At 27.8% G+C, this 19,988-nt stretch overlaps 1 protein-coding gene across 4 annotated transcripts in view; it reads left to right on the forward strand.

The window, feature by feature from the left end:
- Window positions 1–1,450: 1,450 nt before the first annotated feature.
- Window positions 1,451–19,988, forward strand: part of LOC107438139 (protein brain tumor) — a 57,316-nt gene continuing 38,778 nt past the window's right edge. The window contains exon 1 of one of the 4 annotated variants that reach the window (XM_016050342.3): window positions 1,451–1,582. The gene's annotated coding sequence lies outside the window, so the exon portion shown is untranslated. Of the gene's footprint in view, window positions 1,729–9,802; window positions 10,026–19,988 lie in introns of those variants that run through there. The other 3 variants (XM_016050346.3, XM_043045857.3, XM_016050343.4) reach the window with 3 other exon arrangements.

Genomic DNA, 19,988 nt, shown 5'->3' on the forward strand with positions numbered 1-19,988 from the left:
ATTTGTTTATCATCTTATTTAGTGCAACAAAGGCTTGTTAGAGGCATTGTTTAGTTTTTGCTCTCCCCAATTTTGTTTCATGCCCTCCAACTTCAATGAGTGCACTGCACCTGTGTGTTATTGTTGAATATAACTTTTTGTAGTCCGTCAATGTTTTTTGTTGCAATCAACCAAATCTGAAAATTCTTTTAATTTTGAAAATCATTGTATTTTAAATTATTAGAAAATTGTGTCACTATATTTGTTTATCATCTTATTTAGTGCAACAAAGGCTTGTTAGAGGCATTGTTTAGTTTTTGCTCTCCCCAATTTTGTTTCATGCCCTCCAACTTCAATGAGTGCACTGCACCTGTGTGTTATTGTTGAATATAACTTTCTGTAGTCCGTCAATGTTTTTTGTTGTAATCAACCAAATCTGAAAATTCCTTTAATTTTGAAAATCATTGTATTTTAAATGCTTAAAAAGTTGTGTCACTATATTTGTTTTTCATCTTACTTAGTACAATAAAGGCTCACTTGAGGCATTTTTTAGTTTTGAAGTAATTTTTTCACTAAAAAATAAATTGTTAAAATGGACAAATTGATTAAATACCAGAATTGGTACTGATTTTGCAATGTTTAGCCAAGCTCATTCAAAGGTAATAAATGACAAGAATTTTTTTTAAGGTTCAGATCAGATTATTCTGACTTTTATCCATAAGGAATAAATTCTTGAAAAAATTACGAATTTCAGTAAGAGGTATTGCCTCTCCCTCAATACTTGCCCGATTTTGCACCATCGAATTTGATTTATTTCAATATCTACAACATTTTATATATGATAAAAAAGATGGAAAATTTAAATGAACTCCTGAACTATTTCCATTATTGCTGAAAAATATTTTTTTATGAAATGTTTGTTTTGAGGAAATGAAAGTTTGATGAAATGAAAGGGGAAAACTACATAACAAACGTTTTTTTTAAACAAAGGTGATAACATTATTAATTAAAAATGAAAACTAGATAAAAAAACTTTATTTGCTTGGATGTAATAAAAAAATCATTTTCAAGTCATGATTAGAACAATATAAGTTTCCTTAGGATATAGCGTTATTCTTAAAAAATCAATTAATAGATAATAGATAAAAAAATCATTAAAAACATTTTAAAATCTACAATTTTTAATATTTTGAAAGCAAATTTATCAATGATTTGAAAAATAAATACTAAAACTTAAATAGAAGTTTTTTTAATCATCTGCATTCAAATTATGTTACTTATTTTGAGTTATTTTCGAGTTAAATATCTATTTGGTATCTAAGCTTATAAATTAAACTAAATGAAATTATTCGTAACAAAATATAATAAATGCTTATGATTTAAAACCAAAACTATTTTGCTAAATTTTCTCGCATTCACGCCAATTTTTACAAGTTGCCAATTTATTTATGAAATTGACCGCCAAGTGAGCCAACTTCCAGGAGCATCGCAAAGCTCTTTCTTGAAATTAAGTACGTGAAGTGCCGAAACGAAACGTTGAGGAATCAAAAGGGAAATGAAGTTGAGTATAATTTGCCATTAAAGCCTCTTAAAATAACATATAGTAAGTAATTTTTAATTTTAAGCCTACGAAATACAGTATTTTTTTAATCGTCAATTGATAATGTTTGAGTGGTATAAATAATTTGAGTAAAATGCATTACGAGACCTACTTGTGAATGAGATGCATTACGAGACCTGCAAAATGAAGTAAATTGGTTTTAGTCCGTCAATTATTATTATAAGTAAAATTAAATAATTTATATTTAATTTGAAAGCAGAATACATTATCAATTAAAGATGGAGTCTGAAGGACTTTTAAACGTATCTATAACTATCAAGAGTAAAGTTTATCATTGAATTGATTTAAAATTTCATTTATTATCAATTAATATGTATTATTATCAATTAGTATGTATTAATAATAATAGTCATTTATGTTGAGGTACTTTAAAAGTGTTATAAAAAGTGAGAAAATTCAATTAAACATGAAATTACTTATCACGTTATTTATTTCAATACGTATTTCAAACTAACTGAATACAATAGTTTCACGGTACATTATAAGAAATCGACTGAATCTTCTAAGAACAATACTTGTGGGGAAATATATTTTTAAATTGCATTGAGTAAGTAGGCCATAAAAAAAATTCCGGGTAAAGTATCTATCTAAAACAATACTAAGGGTTAGTTTGATGTAAAAGTGTCACATTTGGGAAAAACGAGGCTTATTATATTGCTTCAAGCCCTTCATGCATAGTTTTAGTTGTTTTTTTAATATGCATGTTTGTATAATATAATTTTTGTTTAATATCATGAACATTTTTAATATGTATATACTTTATATTTGTAAAGATTTTATTTTTACTGAAAATTAATCAGACTTACGATTGCTTTAAGTACGTTTATTAGAATTTTAAAAAAATATTGCTTTTAAAATTGAAGATGTCTAAAGTTTGTCAAATATTTTAATTCTAATACTTGCATGAAAAAAGAAATATTTTCAAAATAATTGCAAGTTTTAACGATGTCTTTTGCAAGATTAGAAATGGTCATAAAATGGTTTTAGCGAAAAAAAAATTAATCTTATATTTGTTTTGTATTTTAAAACACGAACTCATTAATATTCATTGTGAATTTAAAATTATTATCATAAGGTTTCCTGTCTAATGAAAGTTTAAACATCTGCTTAATTTTTTATTAACCTTTTTTATTTTAAAATTCATATATTGGAACTCAAAATTTTGAGTTTTATCTGTTAGTTTAACCTTTTCAATAATTAATCTGAATTAAACTTTGATAAATTATTATCTATTTCCTAGTGAGTGCAAATCATATGATCAGTTTTAAAACTGATTAATTCAAATCTGAGCAATCAATAACTGATTTTTCAATGGCTGATCTCTAAAAGAATACGTGAGGCTTTAACAAAATTATTCAGATAATTCTGTTTTGTATTAAGAATTTATTTAAAAATGTAATTTTTTAAATTTAATTTTCTAATTAAATGAAACTTCGAGTTGTGAACGGTGATAGAATGAAATTGAATTACGTTAAACAGTTGAATAGTATGTTTAGTTGAATAATATATGAAGTTCTAGTTTTCATGCAATATGTAATTTGACAGTTTTTTTTTTCAAACAAAGGTTTTGAAATAAGTTTTCTTAACAAGAACCCTGTTTTGCAATTTTTTTGGTGGAAACAGTTTATTGTAATTCTGTGGGGGGGGGGGGGTAGCAAACATGAAAGAAAATTTTTTTTTATTTTTTTTTAATGGTTCTAATTCAAACTGTAGATATAAAAGCACGCAAGAGATTTTTTTAAAAAAAATCATTAAAATATAGTAATCTCTTTTGATATAAAAAACCTTCACTCCAAACTTATAATCGGGGGGGAAAATATTTACATTAAATGCTAAAAAGCAAATTTTCACTTTATGTCTTAGATAAACAAATTAGAAGCCAATAAAATTTCTTTAAAAATTCCGCTTTTTTATCAAATTTATGGTAAGCAGAAGCAGTTAGGCACGAACTTTTATTAAAAATTAGACTTCGAATATCAAAAAAAAACACTTTTTGCTGGTTAATCGACAAGTTTTTACAGAGCGTTCGCATTCCATTGAGGTGAACCGGGTTCGAGTTTTAGCCATGGCTGGTCGACACGAATTCCGCACCCGGCTCGCCCCTACCACAGTGATGATGTAAAATATCCTCAGTGGTAGACGGATCATGGGTAAGTCCCCTTGCCATCAGGCTAACTGTGGGAGGTTTTCGAGGTTTAATTCTCCAAGTAACGTAAATGCAGGTTGGTCGCATCAAAAAGTCCTCTATGAAGGCTAGTTTGCCCAAATACTGGATCTAGTAGTTCCCTTGTTTTCTGGATTGGGTTCAAAATTACAAGGTTAAGGAGTTGAAGTTTAATAGTCGTAAACCCAAAATTGGGTCGGCTGTTCAACTAAAGTTATAATATTTCCCTATATTAATAAAAGAAATAAGTCAATCTAATGAAGTTTTTTTCTTAATTAGTAGCTCCAAATTAAAAAAAAAAAATTGTGTAAAGCTCTTTTAAAGTTTTTTCTGCTGATTTGCTAATGTAAACTTTTCTTCAACTGCTGTATACTTTTTAATTTTTAAAATATCAATTCAAAATTTCAGACTTTATAAAATTGTTTCAAAAATAAACTTTTAATTTTCTAACTTTCTCTTTCTGAAGCAAAAGTCTGAACTTAATAAACGAGTGAGTGGTAATGAAATGATGAAATTTTCCTGAAAACTTAAGTATTATGCAATTTATCAACTTGGGTTTAATCTGGGAATACTAACGTAAATCTTTTTAAATTTTCGAGTTTAACAGCTTCATTATAGCAACGTTTAATAGCAACTTTCGAGCTTAATAACTACAAGAAAGCAGATGCTATCTAGATGTTTAAACTTTTGCATCTTTTAACGCCGGCGAGCGTTTTTGCCTGTTTGCATGAATGGTATTACTTATTTTAAGCCCCTCAGTTTCTACCGAAGTTTTTATTATCTAGCAGGAAAAAAAACCCAGCAACAACTCAGTATTGAAGATGAGTACCGTGGGGCAACATTCCAACATTCTGAGACGCAGTGGCAATATTTCATCATTTTATTTAATTGGAATTATTGTTTGGTATTTAATTTATTTGCGTCGGACTTGGTATAGGGTGCCGTTTGATTTTTTTTTACTCTGAGGGCATAATACCGATTGTTGTACCTCGATCTTTATTACAAGCAATCAATAATATTGGTAAAAATTGTAATAATGATTACAAGTAATCTTGTTTACTTGTATTTAAAAATAACGGTTGCAAAAAATTATGATCTCAAATACTGCAAATACTGCAGAAATCGCATGTCATTGTTTGTAATCACAATTACAATATATTAGTAAACAATGATCAGTTTTAATCTCGATTACACGCAATTTGTTACTGTGTAATCATTATCTTATTCAATTATATTCGTTATCTGACTAGTTTTTATCCCAGTTTTTCCGGAAATTTAAACTAGCTCTGGTTTGTAGCATTTAACTAATTTCTATTAATTTAATTGACGTGTTTTACTGGGAATTTTTTTTTATGAATAACATTAACAAAATTTCATTATTTTTCTAAGAAAAGAAATAGAGGTTAATCATTTAAATTTTTAGTTTCATTTCAAGCTTAACAGGGGGGGGGGGGGGTACATCGACTTAGTTTCGCCCCTCCTGCAAGAATTATAAATGCGCCCTATTTTAGACTTGACACATTATTTTTAAAATTATGATAGATCAGAACAATATGAAGAGACATTCGAGATTATCGGGATGTCAAAATTTTCGGGATTTTTAAAACTTTGAAAATTTGTAGGGATAACCACCGAAAAAAGCTGCATTGATTTAGATTTGGCGCATTCAAAAACATAAATGCGTAATTCGAAATTTCTCTTTTTCTTGCAGAAAGAATTATATAGTTTTATAATGTAAAGGTGCTACCACGGGTCGCAGGTTGTGGTACATGACATGTAGTGTATTATTTCTGTATCATACATCTTCAAACAGCGTGCCCCTACCCTCTTGCGCCCCCCCCCCCCAGTGGAGGTTACGGGGATGTTATTTACGCCACTGAAGCTTAACCAGTTTAGTGTTAGTTTCCTCTTATAATAAATAAGACTCACTGAAAAAAAACTTTTAAAACCTTTACACACTTTCTTATAAAATATCTTATTTAGTAGTTAAGAAATATGGACTATATATTTCTTATAAATTACAGATCAGAAAATAAAGGACGTTTCATTCTCCCCCCCTCCCCCATTAAATTTCAATAATTTTTCGTATGCTGCTTAATAGCTTTTCATCAAACTTTTTTTATAAATAAAAGAAATTGTTAATTTACTAATATTCTTGAGTAAAACCATCGTTACCAAATAGGAAAAAAGTATGCTTAGCTTTTAACGTGGTAAATTATTTAATCCGATTTCTTAATGCATAGTTTTTAACTCAAACCATCTCAGGAGGTTTCTGTTTCTATAGTATATGACGCCGATATAAGTATGAAAAATAAAAATCGGAAAGCTTAAATAACTTTGGATATATTGATCATATTTTTCAAGGAACCAATCTCTGACCTAAAAGGTAATTTTTGCGAGCAATATTTTAATATATAAAAAGTGTCTTTTTTTTCTGAATAAACATGCTTCTTTTCAAAAGATACGGATTAGTGAACAAACAATATGGTTTTAATAATAATAAATCAACATTATGGTTCTAATAATTTTGTAAGGGAAGCAGTCAAAAGTATAGAACTGCCGTGCAATAGAAAAATCAACGTGACAAAAAATTCAAAATTGAGATTTTTTATATATTTGTCATCTTTGCATGGTAAACTATATATTGCAAAAAAAATTCCACAAATAAATTTTGTTATATCAGTTTTTTAAATTCTATTTTAGCGTTTCATTAGCAATAAAAAGAAAATAGTTGTAAAACCACTTTTCTCGGAATCAATCGTGAAGCACTTACGTTATCTTTTTAATTGCACGGCAGAGAATAACCCTAAATTTATTTTCATTTTTTACGTATTTTGTCATCTCTAACTATTAAAGCGATGATTTTTTTTCTTCAAGAATTACAAAACTCAAGGTTATTCAAATTCATGGTTATTTCGAATTTTATTCAAGGTTATTTGCAAATGAAAAATAATTTTAATTATTTTTATCATTTAATTATTATCGAGCAAATTTTGAAACGTATGGTACACAAATTTTTACATCATTTTAAGTGACGAAATTTATATACAGAATCTGAAATAAATGTTATCTTTCAAGAACTATTCACTCTGTTTCGCCCAAATTTTCTAATAGTTTCAAATCTAAACTGAAATTCAATGTTTTAAGTAATGCAAAAATATTGTATGTATATCTTACTATTCAAAATATTTTTGACAATTATCAAGCATCAAATAATAAGCCAGTATAAAAAAAGTAATTTCTCACTTGGAGTTTACTTTGGATAAACGACTTTAATGAGTACGTGCAAATCGAATCGGTTTAATAGTTCTTGAGGTATGTCAAAATACGCAAAAAATGAAGAAAAAAATTATGGGATCCAAACTTAAGAAAACTCTTCTCCTAAACTATTTGTACCATATTTTCCAGATTGTAGCTGACCTTCATATATTTCAAAGACATATATTTCATGACAGTCAAAACTCCAAATCTGTCATAAAAAATAAATAATAATTGAAATACATTTTTGTGTTTGATTTCGTACTTCAAAACGCAACTCGTTTATAAAATAAACACCTGGAACTATTTAGTTTCTAGTACGCAAAATCTAATAACTAGATTGAAAGTTATAAAAATGTTTCGTTTACTTATTTCACTTTCATTCATAATCATTTATAAATGTATTTCATGTTATGACTTGGATTTCTGTAAAAGTTTCAGGGCTGCCAACTTTCTATGCTTTTGGTAAATATTTATTCCAGTGGTAGCTAAGTTTATGTTTTAATGCATTATTTTTTTATTTATTTAAACTTATTTTCCCCACAAATTATTTAAAAATTCATATACGACGCCATTTTACTCTAGCTCTCACGTGATTAGGCTCTAAAATTGTTGGCAAAATTACCATAAATTCTGAAAGCTTTGGTTTTTAAATGTGTACCACTCTGTAAAATACTTTGCAAAACGTGTAGTAATTGGCAGGCATGCAGTATAATAAAAAGCATTCATTAATGAATTATTTTACCGCAGCACCATATTTTTCAAATATTTCGTAAACACTTTTTATTGCTAATTTAATATTCTTCTTTAACTCTGTATTCTTTCACTGGTGTGAAAATTATCGAATTACATCTGTTTTGTCTGCTATTTTGTCCTACCGATGAACATACACGACACCGAAACAAATTTAGATTTTCTTTATAAATTGCGATTTTAAACGTTGTTTTTAGCTAATTTTGACACATTGGATTGCTGTCATTATTCTAATACTTGGTCATGATTGTCAGAATATGACCTGATTGAGTTTATCAAGTTGCTTATCTTAACTGATACAAAACTAATTTTGAAAGCTCAAAAACAAGAGATCTAGTGTGGTTATCGATCTGTATCACTGGTAGTTACTAATTTTAGACCTATCACGTCATATTGTATTCATATAGTGAACTCCCCCATAGGGAAATATCCTAAATAACTTTTGCTCAAATGATCTGATTTTCATGAACTAATATCCAACATAAATGGTCTAAAAAACAGATTTCCAATATGATTAATTAGTTAATGCTAACTATTAAATTACCGAAACAGGCGCATAAACGTAATTTCTCTTGATAAACATACTACTTTTCCCATTGGTGTAAATTTTGATCCCGAGTTGGGGGTGCCGCAATCTGGAAAGTATGGTCCATTAGTTTCGTCAGGAAAACAGAGCTCCTAAAGGTTAATTTCACACACTTTTTACATATATTGCAATAATTCGGGAATCTTTTTGTGAATAGATAACATTTTGCACACAGTTATTCATTTATTTATGCAAAAAAAATTTATTCGAACAATATTTTCAAATTTCTGATTTTAATTAATGATAGGCGAAAGCAGTTTGAACTGTCAAATGAGCTGCTGAATTGATAAATTTTTTTATCATTTAAAATTGTGCGATTTCAAATGGCAAAATTTAAATTAAATTAGTCGATTAGTTTGAGTTATAAAATTTGAAAAAATAGTTTTATTAAATTCTCCTTCACAAGAACAATACCTCCCAATTTCCTTTAAATTTTATATTACGCTTAAAAGTTATGAAAATTGTGTATACTTTATAATTCTTTCGACTATTACTAAATGAAATAATAAATATAAATTAAAAATTTTTGTTACAGAATTTTGATTTGTGAATTTAATATGTGCAAATGAATTTACTGAAATAGGTCTCAAGATATGGCAAGAAGTAAAATTAACTCTAATGGGCTCTAATTTTTCGACAGTTCTGATTAAAACTATTGGGTATTTAAATATTCAGAAATCCGACAAAAAAAATTGAAAGGAAATACTTTTTGTGCCGGCTTTTGTAAATTAAGAGTTAGCGGTAACTAATTAGCATATTTGAAGCTGTAAACTATTGTCACTTATTATTAGATGAAAATTCATTCTGAGTCATAACCTTTTTCCTTATTTGCTCACTTTGCAGTTTATGCTCTGTTATATCACTGTTGTTTAAATTAAATATTAACTGTTGGCATTAAGATAAGGATATGAAATTTACATTTCGGCGAAAAACTATGAAAACATGAATACACTTTGAATAATACGATTACATAAAAGTTAATGTATTTGCTTTTATCTGGGTGCAATTTATTTTCCATACTTTAGGATTTATTTCATCTCTAGCAATACATGCTTTAACAATTAGTGGTAATTATTGTAAATGTTGTTCATTTATTAATCAAAAAAGGAATTTTTTTTTTTTAATTTAACAAAACGGATTAAATATTTCAACACACACAGTGTTTATAAAAGTGTCACCAAATATTCCCTATCTGATTCATGCGTATTTACAAAACACTCATGCTATTGCAGAATAGAATCGATCTGACGGATATACAGTCATTGTGTTTTTCCCGCCGAACAACACATGCCGGCTGTAACGCCGAATGAAAAACTACAATGCTCGTTCTACGCGGTTCAAAATTCGCTGTTTTTTGAGTGTCAACAGTCTCTGAATGACTTGGCGAAAAGGGTAGAAAATGTTTGGCGAGAAATCGCCACGAGTAACCCCCATTCTTTGTGAGAGGGAGAGAAGAGCAACTGTCGACGGACTATCCGATTAAACAAAGAAATCACCCGAAAAGTAATGGTTGTTATAAGTGAAACGCTCTTGCCAAAACGTCAGAGTAGACGATTGCACTGAACTTTTCAGTGATACACATTGCTCTCTCATAAGAACTTCTCAAATATTCTTCATTCTTTGAGTTGTATCCATGGCTTATCGTGTTAATACTTGGTACCCAGGTAAATTTATTTCATTCTCAGAATAATTCAAGTAAAATATTTTAAATTTTATTTCAAGATACATTTTCTACGTGGAATAAGATAATCGGTTTCTTTTCTATATTTTCTCTTTCTATGCAAATTCCTATGCAATCTCTTTTCCTAACTTTGCATGCTGATGTTCTTTGCTAATTTTCATGTTAACGTTCTTTGTTGACTTTCTTTGCAAATTTTCATGTTGACTTTGCAAATTTTCATGTTGACTTTGCAAATTTTCATGTTGACTTTGCAAATTTTCATGTTGACTTTGCTAATTTTTCTGTTTACTTTCTTTGCTAATTTTTCTGTTTACTTTCTTTGCTAATTTTTCTGTTTGCTTTCTTTGCTAATTTTTCTGTTTGCTTTCTTTGCTAATTTTTCTGTTTGCTTTCTTTGCTAATTTTTCTGTCTACTTTCTTTGCTAATTTTTCTGTCTACTTTCTTTGCTAATTTTTCTACCGACTGTTCTTTGCTAATTTTTATATTGATGGTTCTTTGCAAATTTTTATGCTGACGGTTCTTTGCTAGTTTTTATATTGACGATTCTTTGCTAGTTTTTATATTGACGATTCTTTGCTAATTTTTATATTGACGGTTCTTTGCTAATTTTCATGTTTACATTCTTTACTAATTTTATATTTTATATGCTAATTTTCTTCATGTTGCGAAAGTTAGTAATTTTTTTTATTTCACAAACTCTACGATAATAATTTATTTCTACTTCTAATCTGAAATTTTATTTAAATATCAATTAGACGTTAAATATTTCAGATATTCGCTTATTATAGTTCAATTTTAATGAGAGACTTAATTTGCCTTAGTATCTACTTTTAATCAAAAAATTTTATATAGTTCTCAAAGCAGTTTTATATTGAACAGTTTCGAATAAATCATTAAAAAAATTCTTTGATTGATTACCGTGAATTTACGCTTCTCAAAAAATAAGTTTATAATGTGTGAATATTCTTGATTTTTAATTTTTAAAAAGCGATGCCACAAAACTTTCATAATATTAAATTTTTGTTTGATACATTTGCTGCATGAGTAAGAAGAATTTTTATATATATGAATGTTCAGCTATAAAACCTTGCCCGAATATCACGGGACTTGGAGCCGCCAATCTCTGTTAAACGAAATGGTTTGCTAGTTTGACTGCTGTCATTTAAGGATTTTGATCCTTCTCTCTGCATCCTCTATTAGAGGATAAAAACACGATTCGGGAAGTTTCTTGATCCTTCCTTCAGATGTGATTCCCTCCGCTCACTTCAGTTGTTTTGGAAGCTCATTTTAAATATCGTCTGCAAATTAATTTAGGCGCGTTTTTTTTCTCCCATTAGCGGAGAAAAGTTCCATTACTTAACGAGAGTTGAGAAATGAGTTTTTAACGTAAATTTTAAGAATCGTTCAGCAAAGTGGCTTTTAAAATAATTTTATTTTCGTTTTCTGGATATCTAAGTCTCAGTACTAAAGATATTTTTAAAATAATGTTGTAGAATAAACTGTCCTATGTTTATCTCCTCAGTATTCATGAAATTACGCATGAATTTATAATTTAATACTTTTTAGAACTCCAACGAATGATTTGTGTGAATATAACTAATTTTAAATATCGTCTGCAGTTTATTTTCCTACTCTTTTTGAAAATTACTGAAGAAAGTGTTACATGATAAAGTGTGCTTTGAAAAATTACTTTTTAACAAAAATTTTAAGTATTTTTTGCAAAGATTCGTGAAAATAATTTCCTTTTCCTTTTTTAATATATAACTCGTAAAATTGATGTTTTTGTGATAAATTAAAGCCGTAAAATAAAATTCTTTTCAGGGTATATTGTTATTCTGTATTTTCATAAATTTATCTGTGGATTTATTATATAATACATTTTTGATCTCCAGTATCTGATTGACGTAAACATATCTAATTTTGTTAAAATATCCCGTTTCATAATTAATAATTAAGTAAAAAAAAAGACTACTTGCTAATCCTAAAACTATTATGGCTGAAAAAAATTATATTTTTTCTATTAAAAATAAGCTAGTTACTGTACCAAAATGATGCTAGAAGAATATTTCGAAGCTTTTATTTTAACTCGAAATAAAATAAAAATTCTCGAGTGTTTTAGTTCATATAATGTGCTAGAAGACTTTTGAAAGGTAAGATTTCATATTTATACAGTACAATGGGCCAAATACTATGGATTACTTTTTATATAAGTATTGAAAATATTTATTTTTATTTTATAATTTTGCTTGGATTTCGGTAAGTAAAAATTCTGGTATATTTGCTTGTGAATGTAAATTAAACATTTCAAATTAACAAAATGTTTTGATTTTTCGCTTCAAAAGTTTGATACAGAATTTTGACAAAAAAATAATATTAATTTTTGGAAGGAACATTTTTGAGTGAAACTCAGAAGAAATGTATTCTGAAGAAATAACATTCATTTATCAAATTAAATTTTAAAGGCAATATAATTAATGTACTTTATATCCCTCAAAATTATATTTTGACATAATTTATATAAAATTTGCAGTACTATACCTTGAGTGTTTTTTTAAGTGCAATATTTAATAATATAGACACATAAGTAGAATGCTTGATTTTTTTTTCAGATATAACTATCTGTTTTGTTCCCTGTTTATTTATTTTAAGCATACTTATTATATAACAAAGCTAGCAATGTTATTAGCTTTAATAATTCTTTTTCTTTGGCAATTGTTTTCCTGAAAATTCTTAACTTTAGCCAAGACAAATAAATATTATAGATGTAAGAATTAATAAAGTTATACAAACAGTGTTATTTAAATAAATAAAATGTTCAGCTAAATATATTAAAACAATACTACCCGAGCTATTTGCACTACATCTAGCTAACATACATTTTACTCTACATGTAATATAAACATCCAGTTTATCGAGTATGTTGCATATCTTTACAAGGATTGGATTTAAATTTAAATCTTCGTTTATTTTTATTGAATTATTTTACTATTAGATTTAATTTACATTTCCTCATTTAAAATATATTAATACTTAATTACTTAAATTTCACCAGAACTTCATAAGTTTTATGCTTATGCTTGTTAAATTCTTAAAAATATAAACGAGTTATTTTATAACGAAGTTCCATAATTTTAACTTGAATAGTCTGCAATATATTTCTGATACAAAGAAGACGTAGTACTTCTCGGAAACGCAATTTTTCCATGATTATTAAAATAAAAGAAGATAGACTTCAACAACGAATATTTTATAATAAATATCGCTTCTCCGGTAAAATAATCATGGAATTTTGCAAGTCAGGTGTCACGTCATTTTCCATCTCTAGTTCAACCACCCCATAGTTTTCAGAGAAACAATAAACTTCGAACCGCTACTCCGAAACGTTGAAGGATGAGAAATAGCGTTGAAAAGCGCGATGAAGTTCCATAAGCTACACAATCGCAATCGGACAACCAAAAATATCTTCACAGAACATTTCTTTTAGTTGTTTGAATAGTTTTTATCTAATCTGATATATTAAAAAGGTTCTTTCATCTTGGTAAATCAAAAATACTTAACCCTTCACGGTGTTGACGGCTTGAGAGTTTCTTTTTATGGCCATTGAAATGAGAAAACAGAAATATTCAGATTTTTGCGATAAAATACATTATATTTTCAAATTTTTCTGTTAATTGAAAAAAGATTCGCTTTTCTGCAGTTGATTTTTGAGTGTAAAGTGCTAACAAGAATCATTGAGATTACTGAATACGTGAAAACTGTATAATTACTGAGTCTTTTATTTCGACTGATTTAAGCGAAATATTTTCAGTATGACTTTGTATAAAATTACACAGAAGCTTTCGAACATAATCAAATAAACTTGTATTAATATTTCAGTCAGCAAACTTTTGTTTAAGAAAAATCGTTAAAATATTCCACATTAGAGCACTACTTAAATTGCAGAAACTGTCCTTATTAGTATATTAAAAATCAAAATATGTAATTTTGTTTGGAAGATGTTTGATATCAAGCGTAAAATTAAAAGAAAAAATGTTCCATCAATTAGCTATCTAACTCATTTACAATATTAATTTTTAATTCAGTAATTAACCTTACTCTATTAGTATGAAAGTTTATTTAATGAGGGAAAATTATTCATTATAATTAATTTTCACAGAAAACTTGCAATTAAACATAAAAATCGCCTGTTTAACCTTATACTCTTTTCGATTCATTATATCAAAACTGATTTGTCATATCTATCATATGTTGTAAACTACTATTACAGAGATTTACCAGAACATTACCCCTTGTGGTGGCATTTCTATATATGATTTATCTTGCCTTATCAATTAATAATTTAAGAGTTTATTTAAAATGCTACTTTGTTCTAATTACGTCCTGTTACATCGAACTTTCTGATCCAGGCATGTTGTGAAGAAACTTATGGGTATCTGACTAAAGCAATATGTTTAGTTTGAGGGTCATATACCTGCTGTGATTGCTCATAATTTTTACTTAGCCGTTATCAGTTATAACGTATAAAGCAATTTTATCTTTAGAAACTAGTCACACTTCTATTTTTTTAAATAGTGATAAGCATTGACAAAATGGAACTTCTTTCTTGTACTTGAAATACAATTGTCATTAAAATTGTCGATCAGATATAGATTTAAATCAACGTTTATTCTTTTTATGACATGAGAGAACCTTTCGATGTCTTGAAAAGAGATACTTAGCCGTGGGGGAGACTATTTTAGTCAAATCAAATTCATCTTTATCTGGATCATGTGCCATTAAAAGCCTTATCTGACTTGGTTTGATAAGTGTGAAAGCTTGTTTGGATGCATTTAGATATGCGCAATGAAAGAATCAATATTTACTGAAGTAATGTTACATTGCTAGGCAGTGACATATTTATTTTGTGAAAGTGAAATTCTAAAAGGGATATAGCTGATATGCCATCACACAAATATGCATTGATTAGATTTTGATTACTTTATTTATTTATTTTTTTTTAAAAACTTGGCTGGCTACTTTAAAGCATTTTGGTATTTATTTTTATAATTTTTTATTCGTATTTTATTTGCTTTCAAATAAAATACTTATTGACCTGCCTAACCTATTTTATGATACATCTATTTTATCGTTGTCTTTTTCTACTTTAAAATAAATTATTAGTTTAAACTAAAACGTTGCTGGGGTTTAATAATTTATATGACACTGGGTAGTTATATAAGTTTAAAGAAATTATCTATACACCGAAGAGCCATTACATTAAGACCACCCTCCATCTATAACAATGGGCTCACCCAAGTTTTCATGGCTTCTAGCCCAGGAACAATGCTTTCATGGGGCGCATTAGGATCCATAATCCTCATAGAACAATCCCTGACGTCTGTAAGCTTCTTGAACATAGTTGCAAACCCATTCAAGGCAACAGTTTTTCTTGCGAGGGATGGTGTTTACCAACAGGATAATGTACCATGTCATAAGGGTCGAAATAGAGCATTTGTGGTCCTACTTGGAAAATCAAATTCGTGCTGCCACGCTACCCCCTCGCAATGTGAGGGAATTGCAGGACCAGTTGGTGAGCGCTTGGTACCAGATACCTCAGACTACCTATCAGCCCCTTGTGGAATCAATGCCACGGCGGGTGCTAGCAGTTTTGAGGGCTAAAGGTGGTCCTACGTGTTATTAGCAGGGTGGTCATAATGTAATGGCTCTTCGGTGTATATATAATGCACACTTTTAAAAGCATTTATATAATTTAGTTGTAGGATAGTACTAAATTACTACTTCAGATATTTAAACCGCATTTGCACATAATATTGTACATAATTCCAGTAAATTTAAAGGTTTAAATTTAAATCGAATATTTTAGCAATTAAAAAGTAATGAAAAAAATTCTGAAGCTCATATTATTTTAAGTTAATTTCAAATGGCTAAATAAATAAAAGTTAATATTGTTAAATTTTGAGTTACCTTGGAAACAAACAGTTTCATATTTGATATTCAAATGATTATCTTTCAGCTCAAGACAGTAGATTTTTTTAGTGTAAATTTGTGTGGGTAAAACTTCTATCGAATTATATTTGAAAAATTTTAATTTGATTAGAAAAAGAATATCTAGTTTTTCTTTCATTGTTTTCTTTAGAAAAAAGTAAATATAAACTGATAACAGGAAAAATCTTATCTATTACACACTAAACTATTATACCAGATAAATTTCTTGATGGAGAAGTTTATTACCAAATTGATAATTTCATATTTTACGTTTTAAGCCAAGATAAATTTTTTGTGACGTTATGAGCCATCCAATCTTTCGTTACTCTCTCCTTTTTGCAGAAAATTTTCTTTTAAATCAATAACTTTAATAAATTCCATCCATTGTGTTCAGTTCGATAGCTCATTGTATTTTACAAAACTTTTATATTTAGTAATTTTGCTTTAAAAAATATGGTTAAAATTCTATTAACTTAATATAAATATTACGACAGAGATCATTCTGATTTATTAGTTTGCCTATAATTTTCTAGTCATTTTATTTTATGACTAGTTATGTATATTTTATTATATTATTCAAATGTATAATATGAACAGATACAATAAGAAGTATGTAATTGAATTGTGTATGCAAAAGCACAGCTGGATGAACAGAATAAATTTAGTCAAGATAAAAATCTTGAGTAAAGGTGAAAATAAAAACTAATTCAGTTAGAAAATCAAATATTGTGTCATTACCCCGGAATTGTTTCCTTTTTATGAAACATTTGAGGTTGCAGAAAGAAAATGTCAAACTTGAAAAGTATTTTCCGTGAAATAAATAAAATTTCCTTAGTTTATTCCGTACCCAGATGTGAAGAAATTTATTTTACTGAGTCAAATTGTCAATTTTTGCTTTTTAAAAGTAAATTTCTACTAGTGTTGCGGGAACTAAAATTGGTTTTTCTTAAATTTTTTGAAAAGTATATGATCAGATTCAAAGAGTTTGTTGTATTCAGAGCTTTTGGAGTCATTAGTACCAATTCCGTATTTTCTGAGATATTTGGAACAATTATTTACGTAATAATTCACATAATTATATGTCTAAATAATTTTTTAACTTGACCAAAGACTTCTCGGTTGCCTGCAGAACCTAACTTTTACCACTAATGAATGAATATTGCATGATATAAAATTTTTATCATTTTAAAATATGTATTCTAAAATTACGAACAATTCGTTAGCATATTAAAAATTAGACCTCTGACGCATGAATAGTATATGTATGTATGACAATGTATAGTACAAAAAACGCCGAAAATTGCTGAATTTTACATTTTTTTTCTTCTGTTTGTTTTTTGCCTTAGATTAAATGATCTTAAAATTAATTACAGTGTAAAAATTGACAAACTACTCTGCAGGATTAGATTTTAAACAGAATTCCTGAAATTATTTTGTACCATAATTTTCAAAACACAATTACAACCATGAATAAATGGGTTTTTTTTTTAAATTAAATTTAACTCAAATTTGTTTCTTATTAAATTTAATAAGAAAAATAAGCATCTATTTTTCTTTATTTAAATTAGGAACCCTACTCTTCTTTAATCAAACGTTTATTTTAAATTTGGTTATCTTTCCTCACTGTCTTACTGAGTAAGCTAGTTCAAAAATGATTTGAAAGCTGATCCAAACTTCTATTAAAAAAAAGAGATTTCTTGCCTATAATATATGCGAAACTCAAAAAGTAACCTACAATACATGCATGACAGTTAATGAAATAATTACTTAATCTAACAGTTATAAAATTCATTAAAAGGTTAAAGTAAAAAGAACAAAACAAAAAAAAACCGGTTTGGAAGTTTATAAAAAATTTGGTGAGAATAGTTTTATGCAGATATAAAGATTTTGTTAAGGTTCTTTTGGACAATGAACTTTGAATTAACACAAAGGAAACAAGGTGTCTTCATTTAATAGTTGAAAATCTTGACCGTGAAATCTTTTTGCTTTTTTAGTAGATTTATTCATTCAAATCTTTCATAGTTTCTGAAGTCTGAAATGTTTTAATAATTTCTTTTACGTGAAAAAGAATAGTTATCTTGAAAATTTTTAAGTTTCTGTAAATTCGTGTAATAGACTATTGTTTGAAGAATTATTTTAAAACTCCTAATAATAAAATTATAGATAGTTTTATGAAATTTTCTTAGGGTTTTTTCACAGAAACGTGAGACTTGTTTTAAAAAGTATTTTATTCATAATTAAACCATTGTGTGAAATAATTTTAATATTTTTCAAATTATATTTTTAACATAAATATTAAATAAATATTAATTTTATATTATATTTTTAATGTCTGCATACATTTAATCCGTAAATTTGTGTTTTTTTTTATTCCTATACTTATTACCTATATTTTTCTGAAGTAAAATTATTGTATTATATTTTTAACCCTTATTAGTTAGATAACTGCTCTGCCGTACTATCGAAAAATCAGCATAAGCAACAAAAATTCAGAATTTAGATTTTAATGTATTTAGCATTTTTGTACAATAAGCAACAGAAATTTTTTTTCTATCAGTTTGCAAAGTTGAAGAAGAAATTATACACTACAATAGTTAAGAATAAAAAAAAACATGATAAACAATACAACTATATCACTGTAAATTTTATTTTAAATCAAAACACTAAAAAATCAACTTCATCCAATTGTAAATGCTATGCATTACCTTCACTGTTTAAAATAAACATTACCTTCACTGTTTAGAATAAACGTCAATAATCTTTTTGTAAGACACAAGTTAAAAATACTTTCTTGTTATTAAATAAAATAATTCTTTTCTTATTTATACAAACAATAGCCGAATTAAGTGCTTTTATTTTACTAACTATTTTTAAGCAAAATTTCTTTTCCTGACTTAAGAACTATTTGATACATTTTGAGTTTGAGACTTGCAATTCCTCCAATTGCAAGTCTCTATTTACTTGAAATTATATTTCCAAGCAATCTTTAAATGCTTTAAAGTTTTTATGGAATGTTCAGCAACAGTTAATAATGTGTGTACCACACAAAAACACAAAGCTGGGATGAATCTCAGAGGTATCTTTCTTCAAACTTCCACGCCACAATCAACAAGGTCCTCTTGTCTTTTCGGCCGCGATAGATTTAAGGAGTACCTTGCTGCATATACACACTGGTTACTTCATTTGCTGTTAGGATCGAACAGAGTGTGCAATTTCCATTTGCAGTGTCCGGCAGCCCTTCTCAAAATTGAGTCGACCCCGAGAAAAAGTTTCTACCCTTGAGAACAAACAGTAGTTTCTTCATAGTAGTTTTTGAAGCTATAATAGCTGAAATCATAAAAGAAAATACTATTAAACGTTGGCTATATAGTTGAAACTTAAATTATTTAATTCGAAAATGTTTTAAAGATTTGTAATACCCTTTACAATGAAATTCAATTGTTAAATTCCGGAATCAATACCGGTGTCGAGAAATTTTCAGGTAATTCCACACACGAAGCAAAAAGCAACACAGAGGGAAGGGGATTAACTAAAAGAGTTAAACTTATAAACACCTCCGAACAAACTATCACATATTTTTTTTTAAAAAATTAAACTACGAAAATCCTTAATCTAAATTTTTAATAGACCTGAAAATAATTAATTGTATGTGGCAAGTCAACAAAAAAAAAAGTGGCTACTTAAATAAGTAACAGTTTATTTTCTTCCATTGTTTTTTTTTAATATTAAGTACGTAGGATATAAAGATACTCTGGGAATTCAGAATCCCGGAATCTGGGAATTTAAGATTCGTGGTTGAAAGAATCATGTGTCAGGAAAATTCTTTAAAAATTCACGAACTTCAAAGTTGCAATGTATACATTAAATATATTCTATCCCCCCCCCCACAAATATTTTTACGTAACGTTCCTTAATAGTTAGTATGCTTAACTAAATTTTGTCACATATTTATATTTTTAT

This window comes from Parasteatoda tepidariorum, chromosome 12, assembly GCF_982258835.1.
Source record: "Parasteatoda tepidariorum strain Cologne lab strain chromosome 12, Ptep-v5.0, whole genome shotgun sequence".
In the NCBI taxonomy this organism is placed as follows: Eukaryota; Metazoa; Arthropoda; class Arachnida; order Araneae; family Theridiidae; genus Parasteatoda; species Parasteatoda tepidariorum.